The sequence below is a fragment of the Bos indicus genome, chromosome 2 (assembly GCF_029378745.1).
Source record: "Bos indicus isolate NIAB-ARS_2022 breed Sahiwal x Tharparkar chromosome 2, NIAB-ARS_B.indTharparkar_mat_pri_1.0, whole genome shotgun sequence".
NCBI lineage: Eukaryota > Metazoa > Chordata > Mammalia > Artiodactyla > Bovidae > Bos > Bos indicus.
Window position 1 is genome coordinate 91,134,436 of NC_091761.1, and position 16,345 is coordinate 91,150,780.

At 38.0% G+C, this 16,345-nt stretch overlaps 1 protein-coding gene across 9 annotated transcripts in view; it reads right to left on the reverse strand.

Annotated features, from left to right (window-relative positions):
• The window catches only part of ICA1L (islet cell autoantigen 1 like), a 58,039-nt gene that overhangs the window by 39,361 nt on the left and 2,333 nt on the right, over nt 1-16,345 (reverse strand). The window lies entirely within an intron of this gene.

Consider the following 16,345-nt stretch of genomic DNA (forward strand, 5'->3'; position numbering starts at 1 on the left):
ACTCATCTCACATGCTAGTAAAGTAATGCTCAAAACTCTCCAAGCCAGGCTTCAGCAATACGTGAACCGTGAACTTCCAGATGTTCAAGCTGGTTTTAGAAAAGGCAGAGGAACAAGAGATCAAATTGCCAACATCCACTGGATCATTGAAAAAGCAAGAGAGTTCCAGAAAAACATCTGCTTTACTGACTATGCCAAAGCCTTTGACTGTGTGGTTCACAACAAACTGTGGAAAATTCTGAAAGAGATGGGAATACCAGACCACATGACCAGCCTCTTCAGAAACCTGCATGCAGGTCAGTAAGCAACAGTTAGAACTGGGCATGGAACAACAGACTGGTTCCAAATAGGAAAAGGAGTATGTCAAGGCTGTATATTGTCACCCTGCTTATTTAACTTACATGCAGAGTACATCATGAGAAATGCTGGGCTGGATGAAGCACAAGCTGGAATCAAGACTGCTGAGAGAAATATCAATAACCTCAGATATGCGGATGACACCACCCTTATGGCAGAAAGTGAAGAGGAACTAAAAAGCCTCTTGATGAAAGTGAATGAGGAGAGTGAAGAAGTTGGCTTAAAGCTCAACATTCAGAAAACTAAGATCATGGCATCCGGTTCCATCAGTTCATGGGAAATAGATGGGGAAACAGTGGCTGACTTTATTTTTCTGGGCTCCAAAATCACTGTAGATGGTGACTGCAGCTATGAAATTAAAAGACGCTTACTCCTTGGAAGGAAAGTTATGACCAACCTAGACAGCATATTAAAAAGCAGAGACATTACTTTGTCAACAAAGGTCTGTCTGGTCAAGGCTATGGTTTTTCCAGTGGTCATGTATGAATGTGAGAGTTGGACTAGAAAGAAAGCTGAGTGCCAAAGAATTGATGCTTTTGAACTGTGGTGTTGGAGAAGACTCTTGAGAGACCCTTGGACTGCAAGGAGATCCAACCAGTCCATCCTAATGGAGATCAGTCCTGGGTGTTAATTGCTAGCACTGATTTCAAAGTGGAAACTCCCAATACTTTGGCCACCTGATGCGAAGAGCTGACTCATTTGAAAAGACCCTGATGCTGGGAAAGATTAAGGGCAGGAGGAGAAGGGGACGACAGAGAATGAGATGGTTGGATGGCATCACCGACTCAATGGACATGGGTTTAGATAGACTCCGGGAGTTGGTGATGGACAGGGAGGCCTGGCGTGCTGCAGTTCATGGGATCGCAAAGAGTAGGACGCGACTGAACTGAACTGAACTGAACTGAGCCACTAGGGATGCAGGCTTAGGCAAAATCAGTGAAGAGTACAAGTCTTCACAGTATCAGAAGAGAACCTCTCTTCCCTACCCCAACTCATGTGCTAATATAGCTCAAAAGTATATGCCTGAAAAAAAAAGTGTATGTCTGGCCTGTCTCCATTCCCTTACTAGTTTCTTCATAGGAGACAAAGAGTAACTTATCTGATTGGTGGTGGTTTAGATGCCAAGTCATGTCCGACTCTTGCAACACGATGGACTGCAGCCAGCCAGGCTCCTTTGTCCATGGGATTCTACAAGCAAGAATACTGGAGTGGGTTGCCATTTCCTTCTCCAGAGGATCTTCCCGACTTGATTGGATTTCAGAGTGATCAACTTAGTCCTCCCTTTCCTGTTTGAAATCTATCCTGCCTGCAGAGAGCACACATTCCCTGGCAAAGGGAACACAGTGTCTGGGTGGGTAAATCTGAGAAAGGTGAGATCTGCACATCTGTGGTTTTTTATAGAAATGAAGTGTTAGTTGCTCAGCCAAGTCTGACTCTGCAACCCTGACTGTAGCCCGTCAGGTTCCTCTGTACATGGAATTTTCCAGGTAAGACTACTGGAGTGGGTAGCCATTTCTTTCTCCAGGGGATCTTCCTGACCCAGGGATCAATCCCAAGTCTCCTGCACTACAGATTCTTTACCATCTGAGCTACCAGGGAAGCTGTTTTTGACAGAGGGCACTGCTAAATCTGCTTGCCACTGGGGGCCTGAGTTAGATTAACACAATGAAAACCACAAACAGGCACATCCTAGATAAACTGCTTAAATCCAAAGAGAAAAACTATCTTGAAGCAGAGAAAAATGGTGTATTACGTAAAGGGGGACAAATACATAAATGAGATGCAAGTTCTCAAGGAAAACAACAAAGCCCAGACTGTAATGGAAGGATAAATTTAAGGTGTTGAAAGAAAGAAAGAAAAACTATCAACTCATAACTCTCTATTGAAACTGTCCTTTAAAAATGAAATCAAAATAATAAAGACATTATCAGATAAAGAACTGAGACAATTCATGGCTGGGGACTTTTAGAAATGCTAAAAAATTCTAAAGGGAAATTACAGTAGTAATTTGGATCTACAGTAAAGAGATGACTGGAATTGATAAATGTCTGAATAAACATAAGACTTGTCTTTTTCCTTAATTTCTTCAAAAGTTTTATAGTTTAACACACACGGACAACAGTAAAATGGTAGCTCAGTCACCATTCTGTCATTTTTTGTCATTTATATGTCTTCCCTACCACCTTACTCCATAATCGTTTTCATCATCATCACCATTATATGATTCCTTTTGGTAATACTTCCATACATTGAAATGTACAATTTTTAGCTATATACTTTTGACAAAAAGATATTATGTTACAGAACATTTCCAGCACCCCAGAAATTTCCCTTGTATCCTTTTCCAGTGAATGCCTAACCTATCGCAAGTGATGTTTTGCTTTTTGCACCTTTAGTTTTCCTTTCCTACTTTGTTCTTTCTTATCACTGAACAGTAGTCCATTGTATCCATATTAACAGTATGTTTTAACTTTCAACTTGGAATTAATTGTAAATAAATCTGCTATGAACATGCCTAAACAAGTCTTTTCATGGACAAATGTTTCACTTTGATAAAACCTATAAATGGTTTTTCTGTCAAAGGATTGGTGTACATTTTATAAAAAACTGTCATTTTACATTCCCATTAGCAATGTGTGAGAGTTACAATTGTTCCACAATCTCAGTAACACTTAATGTTGGCAGACTTCTTAGTTTTATCTGTTCTAGTTGTGTATTGGTATTTCCTTATGGCTTTAATGCATCTTTTTCTGATGACTGACGGTAGTGAACACTTTTTCAGGTGCCAATTGGCCTTCTGTAAATGCTCCACTGTTTTAAGTCTTTTGCCCATGTTTAAATTGGGTAGTCTTTTTTTTTTTTTTTTTACTATTGAGATGTAGAATTCTAAGATTTAGATTGGGATGGCACTGAATCTACAGATCAATTTGTGAAGGATTGGCATCTTAATAATTTTTGAGTCTTTCAACTCATGAATATAGCATTTATCTCCATTTATTTAGGTCTTCTTTGATTTCTCTCAGCAGTGTTCTGAAGTTATTTTAGTATAAGTTTATTGCTTTTAATTTATTCCTAAGTATTTTTGGTCTTTAGATGCTTTTATAAATAGCACATCTCCTAGTCTCAGCAAAGCTCTTTCTATCTGTATATTTTACTTTACTAAACTCCACATTTTTATTTCCTGATGTTCTCATCATTACATGAAATTGTGGGATCTTTGAGGGGACCCCAAAAAATGGTATAACTTTTCCCTGAATTATTCTAAACTAGTTAAACAGATAATATAGTATAGTATCTGGAGGCCAAAATATATATTTTTTGTTTTGTTTTGTTTTTTTACAAATAATAGCAAAGTTTGTGAATATAGTTTAGTGTGAGGTAACTGGTCCTCCTAACTGAGCATCAAGACTAAACAAATTTACCAACCAGTCAGGTAATTCGGTTTATGGAAGGCTTCCCCATATGGGAAGTGGAAGAAGATTTCTTTTATCCTATACTTTCCTTCTTTCCTCTTATATAGGACAATACTTTAAAAGTTCATTTAGTGAATCCTGTGGGGAGAAATTCTCTGTTTTGGTACCTGTGAAACTCTATTTTGCCTTCATTCATAAATGACAGTTTAATTGTTTATAAAAAATATAAGGCTGGCAACAACTTTCCTTTATTTTCTTTTTTAAAGCTATCATTATCGATCCATGCAAGACTCATTCTTTTGTTTCTTCATTTACTTGTACATTCCTTTTTAACCCCTTCCTCATATCTATCTCCCCTCACAATCATTCTAATGTGTTTGATGTGTGCCTTTTTATTTGAATGCGTTCTTAGAAAATGTTATATACATATGCTAATCTCCACAAATGATAATGTGCTGTAGATTTCATTTCTGATTTTTCAGGGTTTTTTTCACTCAGTACTTTAAGTGCTATGTATGTTGCTATGTATCCATCTCTTTTGCTGTTTCCATTATATTAACATTTCTTGCTGCTGCTGCTGCTGCTAAGATGCTTCAGTCGTGTCCGACTCTGTGCGACCCCACAGACGGCAGCCCACCAGGCTCCCCCGTCCCTGGGATTCTCCAGGCAAGAACACTGGAATGGGTTGCCATTTCCCTCTCCAATGCATGAAAGTGAAAAGTGAAAGTGAAGTCGCTCAGTCATGTCTGACTCTTAGCGACCCCATGGACTGCAGCCTCCTGGGCTCCTCCGTCTATGAGATTTTCCAGGCAAGAGTACTGGAGTGGGGTACCACTGCCTTCTCCATAACATTTCTTAGTGTTCCTTAACTCTTTGAAGACAGAATCCCTACACCTTAGTTCATCTATTGTAGTCAATGGGTCTGGGCTCTACTGCCCCTCCTTTTTCTCTTTGAATATTTGAAAAAGTGTTTTAATCTGTGATGTCCTGAGGTTGTCTAAGATGCATTTATGTAGATTTTTTTTTCATTATGGAGGTTCATATTTTAATCTTTCGCTCTAGAAAGTTTTAAGCTGTACTCCCTTCAAATATTCCTTTTCAGCCATAATTTCTTCTTTTTATCTGAATCTTCTATTGGGTGTTATTCTTGATATGTCCTATGTTTTGGATAAAAATAGTTCATTTTTATATGTTTTTCTGTCCTATATTTTGGACAAGTTCTTTAGTACAACCTTCCAGTTTATAAACCTTCCAGTTTAAAAATTCTCTTTTCATTTCTGTCCAGGCTAGAGTTCATTCCACCTACTGAGGTTTTTTTTTTTTTTTTTTTCAATCCAGTGACTTTTTCTTTTTTAATGTTCAAGATTTCTAATTGGCTCTTTTTAATATTCTAATGAGAGCCAATTAGAAATCATGGACATTAAAAAAGAAAAAGTCACTGGATTAAAAAAAACAAACAAACAACCTCAGTAGGTGGAATGAACTCTAGCCTGGACAGAATTGAATTTTTAATTGGTTCTTTTTTTTAATATTCTAATTCATTGGAAAAGACTCTGACGCTAGGAGGGATTGGGGGCAGGAGGAGAAGGGGCCGACAGAGGATGAGATGGCTGGATGGCATCACCGACTCGAGGGACATGAGTTTGAGTGATCTATAGGAGTTGGTGATGGACAGGGAGGCCTGGTGTCCTGCGATTTATGGGGCTGCAAAGAGTCGGACACGACTGAGTGACTAAACTGAACTGAATATTCTAATTTTGTATCCTTTTTAATAACATCATTCCATAATTTTTCTCTTTAGCACTCTAAATATATAGAACTCTTAGACTTTTTACCTGGAGTAAATTCATGTTCCAAATATTGACTGAATTCCAAATATTGGCTGAATTCTACAAGCTTATTGTGAGTATATAATCTTTACTTTTTTCTTTCTTCCTCTCTGGTTAATCATCCTTATCTAGTGATTATCTATAATCCTTAGTTATCTCCACTTAACTTTCAGGGTTTCTACTTCCACAGTGTCTTCTACTGATATTTTAGGGCCCCTGATACAGTGCTATCTGAAATACCTTTGGTGTATTCAGGTTACTGAAGGACCACTGCAGGTGAAACACTTAATTCCTACCAAGCTGCAGAAACTGAATCCCCAGAAACAAGGACCTCATTGTGTATTAGGAGCTCAGTGCATGTGTTTCCGTCCACTCACCGCTTTGTCCTTCTGTTCTGTTTCTAGTCCATGTTTATCTTATAATCTAGCCAAGATAAATTTCCTGGGTTTGTTTTATTTTTTATAATTACTATGAGTTTGATGCAAAACTTACTATGCCATCTAAACTAGGAATCTCCTTTATTTTTCTTTTTCTGGCTTCACCACAGGGCATTCAGGATCTTGCCTGATCAGGAATCAAACCTGTGCCTCATGCAGTGGACACACAAGAGTCCTAACCACTGGACTGCCAGGAAGTCTATAATCTCCTTTATTTCCAGAAAGTGTACAGTATTTTTTACTTGAACACAGTCACCTTGTTGACAACTTTATTCATTTTTGCACTATATAATATTTAAATCTGTATTTGCAGCTATCTCCTGGATATGGAATACAAATATTAGAATAAAACAAATCAGTATTCTCTTTAGAGGTAGTTCTGTACTCACCTTACTTATTTCATTACTGTGTAATCACTAAGAAACAAGCAAAACAGACTGATGGTAATATGCAAACTGAAGCTCTGAAATCCTCTGGAGAAAAATAATCTGTGAAGACTTAACTAAATATAACATCACTGTTTGATGCAATTAAGGAAATACATTAGCCAAGTTTGCTGTTTAATATTAATGTAGTATTCTTGATTACTCTGGCTCTGAAGCCATGAATTTTCTTACAAACACAATCAGCATTTCCTGAAAGATTCAGAGTTTGCTAGTAAATTCAACTTGAGTGAAGGCAAAACTGACAGAAAACACTCCAAAATGTCAACAAAGGTTTTCTCTGCAGTGGGATAACAGATGACAGTTTTCTGCAGTTTCCAAGTTTGCTACAATTAACATGTACAACTAGCTATTGTATCACTCTTATGAAAAACATTTACTTGATTATCAAGGCTTTTGCTTTTGTTTTTTTTTAAATTTACTGCTGTATATTGTCACCCTGCTTATTTAACTTATATGCAGAGTACATCATGTGAAATGCTGGGCTGAACGAAGTACAAGCTGGAATTAAGATTGCTGGGAGAAATATTAATAACCTCAGATATGCAGATGACACCACCCTTATGGCAGAAAGCAAAGAGAAACTAAACAGCCTCTTGATGAAAGTAAAGAGGAGAGTGAAAAAGTTGGCTTTAAAACTCAATATTCAGAAAACTAAGATCACGACATCTGGTCCCATCACTTCATGGCAAATATATGAGGAAACAATGGAAACAGTGACAGACTTTATTTTCCTGGGCTCCGAAATCACTGCAGATGGTGACTGCAGCCATGAAATTAACAGATGATTGCTCCTTGGAAGAAAAGCTATGACCAATCTAGACAGCATATTAAAAAGCAGAGATATTACTTTGCCAACAAAGGTCCATCTAGTCAAAGCAATGGTCTTTCCAGTAGTCATGTATGGATATGAGAGTTGAATTATAAAGAAAGCTGAGTGCTGAAGAACTGATGCTTTTGGACTGTGGGGTTGGAGAAGACTCTTGAGAGTCTCTTGGACTGCAAGGAAATCCAATCAGTCCATCCTAAAGGAAATAAGTCCTGAATACTCATTGGAAGGACTGATTCTAAAGCTGAAACTCCAATAATTTGGCCACCTGATGCGAAGAGCTGACTCATTGGAAAAGATCCTGATGCTGGGAAAGATTGAAGGTGGGAGGAGTAGGGGGTGACAGAAGATGAGATGGTTGGATGGTATCACCGACTCTATGGACATGAGTTTGAGTAAGCTCTGGGAATTGGTGATGGACAGAGGGAGGCCTGGCATGCTGCAGTCATGGGGTCGCAAAGAGTCTGACATGACTGAGTGACTGAACTGAGGAAGTGATTACTATTTAACACCAGCAGCCTTTATCCAAAGTAAGAGCCATTCATTTATTGTTATATATTAAGTACTTATACTTTTATGTAGCAATTTTACTTATCTGAAATGCGTCAGAACTAGTTTAACTCCATAAAAATATCTGAGAAGTCAGAGAATTCCCTGGCTGCCTAGTGGTTAGGGCTCAGTGCTTTCACTACTTTTGCTGGGTTCAGTCCCTGGATGGGGAACTAAGATCCCATAAGCTGTGTGGCATGGCCAAATAAAAAGTCAGAGGAGTTAAAATAGTTATTACAAAGACTATCACATACACATTATTTTTAAGAGAGCTCCTATTCCTCTCTCCTGCCAACAACCTCACACTGTCACTATTTGCAGGTAACATGATATTATTCATAGAAAATCCTAAATATACCATGAGAAAACTATTAATGAATTTGGTAAAATTGAAGGATACAAAATTAATATGCAGAAATCTGTTGTATTTCCATATGCTAATAATGAACTATCTGAAGGAGAAATTAAGAACAATCCCACTTACAGTCATGTCAAAAAGAATAAAATACAGAGAAATAAATCTAAGGAGGTAAAAATCCTGTACTAAGAAAACTGTAGAATGATGATGAAAATAACTGAAGACTACCCAAAAAGTTGGAAAGATAAACTGTGCTCATGGACCAGAAGAATTAATACTATTAAAAAGATCATACTACTCAAGGAAATCTACAGAGTCAATGCAATCCTAACAAAATACCAATGGCATTTGTCACAGAACTAGAACAAATAATTCTAAATCTGTATGGAAACACAAAAGACTCTGAATAGCCAAAACAGTCTTGAGAAAGAACAAAGTTGGAGGGATCATGCTGCTTGATTTCAAACTATACGACAAAGCTAAAGTCATCAAAGCAGTATGGTATTGCCACTAAAACAGATACATAGATCAATGAAACAAAACAGAGAGCTCAGAAATGAACCCACACCTACACTGGTAATTAATCTATGACAAAGGAGGCAAGAATATACAGTGGGGAAAAGAGAGCCTCTTCAATAAACGGCTTTGGGAAAACTGGACAGCTATGTGCAAAAAAATCAAACTGGACTACTTTCCCAATGATAAAAAAAAATTTTAAATGGATTAAAGACTTAAATACAAGACCCCAAACCATAAAACTTCTAGAAGAAAGCATAGGCAGTATGTGCTTTGAAATTGATCTCAGTAATATTTTTTGACTAAGTTTTAAAGACACTTGTTAGTTCACAGTAACATAAACACTTACTTGGTTTAATAAAATTATAATACAGCTATACTGGGGAAGAACAAAAGGGGATTGTGGTGGTGAAGGAGAGCTAGTCCTCATCTGCCATATAGAAAGTAAGTAGATAATGTTTTAAATTAATAAATCAAAATGTAGCATATAAACATGTGATTTAGAAAAGGTAAGGTAAGTCACTTCAGTCGTGTCCGACTCTGTGCGAGCCCATAGACTGCAGCCCACCAGGCTCCCCCATCCCTGGGATTCTCCAGGCAAGAACACTGGAGTGGGGTGCCATTTCCTTCTCCAATGCATGAAAGTGAAAAGTGAAAGGGAAGTCGCTCAGTCGTGTCTGACTCTTAGCGACCCCATGGACCACAGCCTACCAGGCTCCTCCGTCCATGGGATTTTCCAGGCAAGAGTACTGGAGTGGGGTGCCATTGCCTTCTCTGGTGATTTAGAAAATACCAGCAAAAACACAGAGGTGAAGGTATGAGACACTGGAGATTGGAACTGGAGCAGGAATGGGAGAACTGCTTTTATACATTATAATCCTTTTAACACTTGACTTTTAAACATTATGGACATGTACAACTTTAACAAAATGATAATTATGAAAAAATAAGCCTGAATGTGAATTTTACTAATTAAAACAGAATGGCACTGATACTAGAACCATAAAACAGTGGAAACAAATGAAAAGAAATACACAAAGAGATTAAAAAAATAAATAAAAAGAATGTAGTATATGGTCTATATGTTAATTTCCTAGGGCTGCTGTAACAAATTACCACAAACTTGATGGCTTAAAACAACAGAAATTTGCCATCTCAGTTCTAGAGGCCAGAAATCTGGAACTAAGGTCTTAGCAACCCTGTACTTACTGTGCGACTCTAGGGAAGAACACTGTCTTCCCTCTTCCACCTTCTGGTGGCTGCTGGTAGCCCATGGCCAATAGCAACGTAACTCCAACCTGCCTCTATCTTCACATCACCTTCTCCTCTCTGTATGTGTTTAATCTCCCTCTGTCTCTCTAAAAATTGAGGACACTTATGATGGTTCTCAGGACCCTCCCAGGCAATCCAGAATAATCTCAAGATCCTTCACACAATCTAATCCTAACCACATCTGTAAAAATTTTACCATATAAGGTAATATATACACAGAGTCCAGGAATTAGGACTTTTTATCTTTGGGGATCACATTTAGCTCACTACAGTGAATGTAGCATTTCAAATCACTAGGAAAGTGATATATTATTCAATAAATATTGTTAGGATAATTAACTGTCTATTTGGAGAAAAAAAGTGTTTTATTCTCAGTCAGTGTAAGGATGGTTCAAAATTTAAATGTTAAAATATTGTAACAGTGACATGTGAAAATATAGATGAATGTCTGGGGCCAGAAAACTTAGGTGGAACCAGGCACAGAAATCATGTAAGATATTGTAAAAAAAAAAAATCCTAATTCATATAACAAAATGGGCCATAAGTAAATCTGGAAAAGAAATAACTGGGTAAAGTGAGATATAAAGAAGAAAAAGTATTTTTAAATTAGAGAATTCATAACTCAATAGTGAAAAGATAAACTAATTTAAGAATAAGGGTGAAACAAGAATAGGCAATTCACAAAAGGATTTCAAAAGCCCAATGTTTTGTGTAACATTACACAAAAATGTTATTTAATCACGTTTGTAACTAAAGCACAAATGAAAGAAAAATATGATTATCCTATTGGATGAGCAATGATTTAAAAGATGAGCGAATGAGCACATGTCTGTATCATTCCTTTCCCTGGAGAGACTACTTTCTTCCAACCAGTAGGTTGTCTTCTCATTTCCTTTGTTTCCTTTGCCATACAAAGCGTTTAAATCTAATTAGGTCCCACCTGTTTATTCCTGCTTTTATTTTCTTTACCTTAAAATTAGGCAGAAGGAGATTTCCCTGGGGTCCAGTGGCTAAGACTCTGCACTACCAATGCAGGTCACCCAGGTTCCATCCCTGGTCAGGGAACTAGATCGTACATGCTGCAACTGAGAGTTCTCCTGTCACAACAACAGATCTCTCAGGCCATAACAAAGATTGACAATCCCATGTGCCACAACTAAGACCCAGCACAGCCAAGAAAAGAAATAAATTTTGTTTTAAAAAGGCAGAAAACCTGAATAGACATTTTTTCAAAGAAGACATACAGATGACCAACAGGCTAATGAAAAGATACTCAACACGGTTAAACATCAGGGAAATGCAAATTAAAATTCCACAATATCACCTCACACCTATCAGAAAAGTTTCCATAAAAAAAAGAATACATACAAAGAGTACTGGGGAAGATGTGGAGAACAAGAACCCTTGTACATTGTTGGTAAGAAGATAAACTGGTATAGTCATTGTCGAAAACAGTATGGCAGTTTCTCAAAAACACTAAAAATAGAACTACCTTATGACCCAGCAATTTCACTCCTGGGTGTATATATCAGAAAAAAATAACACTAATTTGAAGAGAGACATGTATCCCAATGTTCGTAGCACCACTGTTCACAGTTGCCAAGATATGGAAGCAACTTAAGTGTCCAGGGCGTCCCTGAAGGCTCAGAAGGTAAATAATCTGCCTGCAATGTCGGAGACCCGGGTTCAATCCCTGGAGAAGGGAATGGCAACCCACTCCAGTATTCTTGGCTGGAGAATTCCATGGACAGAGGAACCTGGCAGGCTACAGTTCATGGGGTCAGAAAGAGTTGGACATGACTGAGCAACTAACACTTCTACTTCCACTTACTAAATGTCCATCAATAGACAAATGGATAAATAAGATATGGTATATATACATACAATGGAATAATATTCAACCATAATAAAGAATGAACTTTGTCATTGGCAACAATATGGATGGACTTGGAGGTTATTTTGCTAAGCGAAATAAGTCAGAGAAATACAAATACTGTATGGTATCACCTATAACTGGAATTTAAAATACAACAAAAAGGAAACAGACTCAGATATAGAGAAAAAAAACTAGTGGTTACCAGTGAAGACAGGGAAGAGGGGAGGGGGAAATAGAGGTAGGAGATTAAGATGTACAAACTACTATGCATAAAATAAACTGCAAGGGTATATTGTACATCACAGGGAATATAGCCAATGTTTTAAAATAACTATAAGTGGTGTATAACTTTAAAAAATTATTGTACACTTGCAACATATAATACTCTACATGAACTATATCTCAATTACAAATAAAATTTAAAAATCCCTCTATTCATTAAATCAGGTTCCCAATGAGAAAAAAATTACCACATTTCATAGCACCGATCATTCAGTGCTTACAAATCCCTTACGATTATACAATAGAAGTGACAAATAGATTCAAGGGATTAGGTCTGATAGACAGACTGCCTGAAGAACTATGGATGGAAGTTCATGACATTGTACAGGAGGTGGTAATCAAGACCATCTCCAAGAAAAAAAGAAATGAAGAAAGGCAAAATTGTTGTCTGAAGAGGCCTTACAAATAGCTGAAAAGAAGAGAAGTGAAAGGTAAAGGAGAAAAGGAAAGATATAGCCATCTGAATGCAGAGTTCCAAAGAATAGCAAGGAGAGAGAAGAAAGCCTTCCTCAGCGATCAGTGCAAAGAAATAGAGAAAAACAATAGAATGGTAAGGACTAGAGATTGCTTCAAGAAAATTAGAACTACCAAGGGAACATATCATACAAAGATGGGCAAAATAAAGGACAGAAATGGTATGGACCTAACAGAAGCAGAAGATATTAAGAAGAAGTGGCAAGAATACACAGAAGAACTATACAGAAAAGATCTTAATGACCCAGATAACCATGATGGTGTGATCATTCACCTAGAGCCAGACATCCTGGAGTGTGAAGTTAAGTTGGCCTTACAAAGCATAAAGAGGTGATGGAATTCCAGCTGAGCTATTTCAAATCCTAAAAGATGATGCTGTGAAAGTGCTGCACTCAATATGCCAGCAAATTTGGAAAACTCAGCAGTGGCCACAGGACTGGAAAAGGTCAGTTTTCATTCCAATCTCAAAGAAAGGCAATGCCAAAGAATGTTCAAACTACTGCACAATTACACCCATCTCACACTAGCAAAATAATGCTCAAAATTCTCCACGCTAAGCTTCAGCAGTACGTGAACCAAGAACTTCCAGAGGTTCAAGCTGGATTTAGAAACGGCAGAGGAACCAGAGATCAAATTGCTAACATCCATTGGATAATAGAAGAGCAAGAGAATTCCAGAAAAACATCTACTTCTGCTTTATTGACTATGACAAAGCCTCTGACTGGGTGGATCACAAAAAAGTGTAGAAAATTGTTTAAGCGATGGTTATACCAGACCACCTGACCTGCCTCCTGAGAAACCTGTTTGCAGGTCAAGAAGCCAACAGTTGGTACAGGACTTGGAACAATGGACTGGTTCCAAACTGGGAAAGGAGTATGTCAAGTCTGTATATTGTCACCCTGCTTATTTAACTTCTATGCAGAGTACATCATGTGAAATGCTGGGCTGGATGAACCACAAGCTGAATCAAGACTGCTGGGAGATATATCAATAACCTCAGATATGCAGATGATACCACCCTTATGGAAGAAAGTGAAGAGGAACTAAACAGCCTCTTGATGAAAGTTAAAGAGGAGAGTGAAAAAGCTGACTTAAAACTCAACATTCAACAAACAAAGATCATGGCATCCGGTCCCATCATTTCATGGCAAATAGATGAGGATACAATGGAAATAGTGACAGACTTTATTAATTTTCTTGGACTCCAAAATCACTGCAGATGGTGACTGCAGCCATGAAATTAAAAGACGCTTGCTCCTTGGAAGAAAAGCTATGACCAACCTAGACAACATATTAAAAAGCAGAGACATTATTTTGCCAACAAAGGTCCATACAGTCAAAGCTATGACTTTTCCAGTAGTCATGTATGGATGTGAGAGTTGGACGATAAAGAAAGCTGAGTGCAGAATTGATGCTTTTGCACTGTGGTGTTGGAGAAGACTGTTGAGAGTCCCTAGGACTGCAAGGAGATCAAACCGGTCAATCCTAAAGGAAACCAGTCCTGAATATTCATTGGAAGGACTGGTGCTAAAGCTGAAGCTTCAATAGTTTGGCCACCTGATGTGAAGAACTGACTCACTGAAAAGATCCTGATGCTGGGTAAGACTGAAGGGAGGAGAAGGGAACAGAGGATGAGATGGTTGGGTGGCATCACCAACTTGATGAGTTTGAGCAAGCTCCAGGAGTTGGAGATGGACAGGGAAGCCTGGTGCGCTGCAGTCCATGGGGTCGCAAAGAGGCAGACATGATTGAGCGACTGAACTGAACTGATAGCACTGAAGCCAATGAATAAATGTCAGATACAATGAAGTCTGCATTAGATTTAAAGAGGATGTCCAAATCTGACTAGCATCTCCTCTAATCTGAAGCAGATTCGATTTTGGCAAATTGAGTAGGTTCTAAAGAACAATTCCAATGATTAATCACTAATTTGAAGACATGAATTCTTGTGCAAGCACAGCCAGACTTAAGGAGACAGTTTACTTGGCCTGTCTTCCTCTACTATCGTATGCTTGCAAAGACGACTACTGAAGAAGAGATCATTGTGTTTATGGTGGGAAATGTTTCTTTTAAGCTCTTCTGGTTTCTATGAAGGGCAATTTTCTATAAATATTCCCAGCTTCTTGCCCTTTTTCTCCTACAGTGAGAAACCTGACTGGTGAATTAACCACTGGTCCATATTTCTTGACTGAGTAGAGCTAATCTATCAAGCCAGAGAATTAGTGAATTAGGTCTTTTTTTAAACCTCTAATCCACCACTTGCAACCTAATCAGAATGAGGTAAAAGTCTTAGGCAAGTGTGTCTATTATGAAGACCCAAACTTTCCCTTGAGCGGGCTATTTCAGGTATGGACTAGGGGACAGAAATATTAAAAGACCATTGATATGATACACATCCTCTAACAGTTCTCTCAATATTAAAGTTTATCTCCATCTTCCTAGGTCTTGACCACATCTGAATTGGTTTCAATCTTAAGGGATAACAAAAAGGTGAGAGGTATTATGTACTGGGCTCCCTATACCCTACAATGGCCAGGGTGTTTTTAGTTCTGCCTGCCAAGAGGCAAGGCATGGCTGCAGAGAAACAGAACGAGCTGGTAGTGAACCTTGCACAGCAGACAAAAGCACCCTAGAATAACCACAGATTTATCAGTATTCACCTGCCTCTGGAATCAGTGACTACACATGCTAAGGGAAACCGCTTAAAGAGAACATATAAAAACTGTCCCCAAGAAGCCAATTAAAGAAGAGATCACAATAAGGTACCTATTCACCTATGCAGCCTCTGAAACTGTTATTCCAAGGTACAGGGATATATAATAAACTACTTCCACTACTCTTGGGCAAAAAACAGGCCAGAACAGAACTGTTCTTTCCAACAATAACATGCAAAATAAATAACATGAAAAAGTAGCACTACAGGAAAAGAAAGTGAAACTGAAGTCACTCAGTTGTGTCCAACTCTTTGTGATCCCATGGACTGCAGCCTACCAGGCTCCTCTGTCCAGGGAAGGGTACTAGAGCGGGTTGCCATTTCCTTCTCCACGGGATCTTCCCAATCCAGGGATCGAAATCGGGTTTCCTGATTTCTGTCTGCAGGCAGACACTTTACCCTCTGAGCCACCAGAGAAGCCACAAGAAAAGGAGGGATCATAACACAAGAAAGGGGAAAAATACATACATCTGAAAAATTGCTTCATTGAACAGGTTTAAAGAAACACTGGTCTGCCTGAAGATAAATGGACCAAAACTCCATAAAAGAGATTATTTCAGTAAGGGCTAAAGGAAGCTAAATATATAAAGAAAAATACGAAAAAAAAAAACCCCCAGAGAATTCAAAACTACGTTAGAAACAATTCCAAGTAGAATAGATACTTCAGAAAACTAAGTTAATAATACTGATGACAAACCTGGGAAGATCATTCAGAATGAAGATTATAAGATAAAGGTGGTTTGATTTAAACAAAGTGGTTAGACAGAACAAACGATGTATAGGTTTGGAATATAAACAATTGAGATCTAATCTAAGTAATATTCTTGGACAGAGAAAGAGATATATGGAAAAGCCAAAATATTCAAGAATATAAAGCTGAAAACTGAAGGGGTTCATCGTGTTCCAGGAAAAATCAATACAGAATGATCAAGAATAGGATATACTGTGGAATGTTGCTGAATTTTAAGGGTAAAGAAAGAATGCTACTAGGATCTAG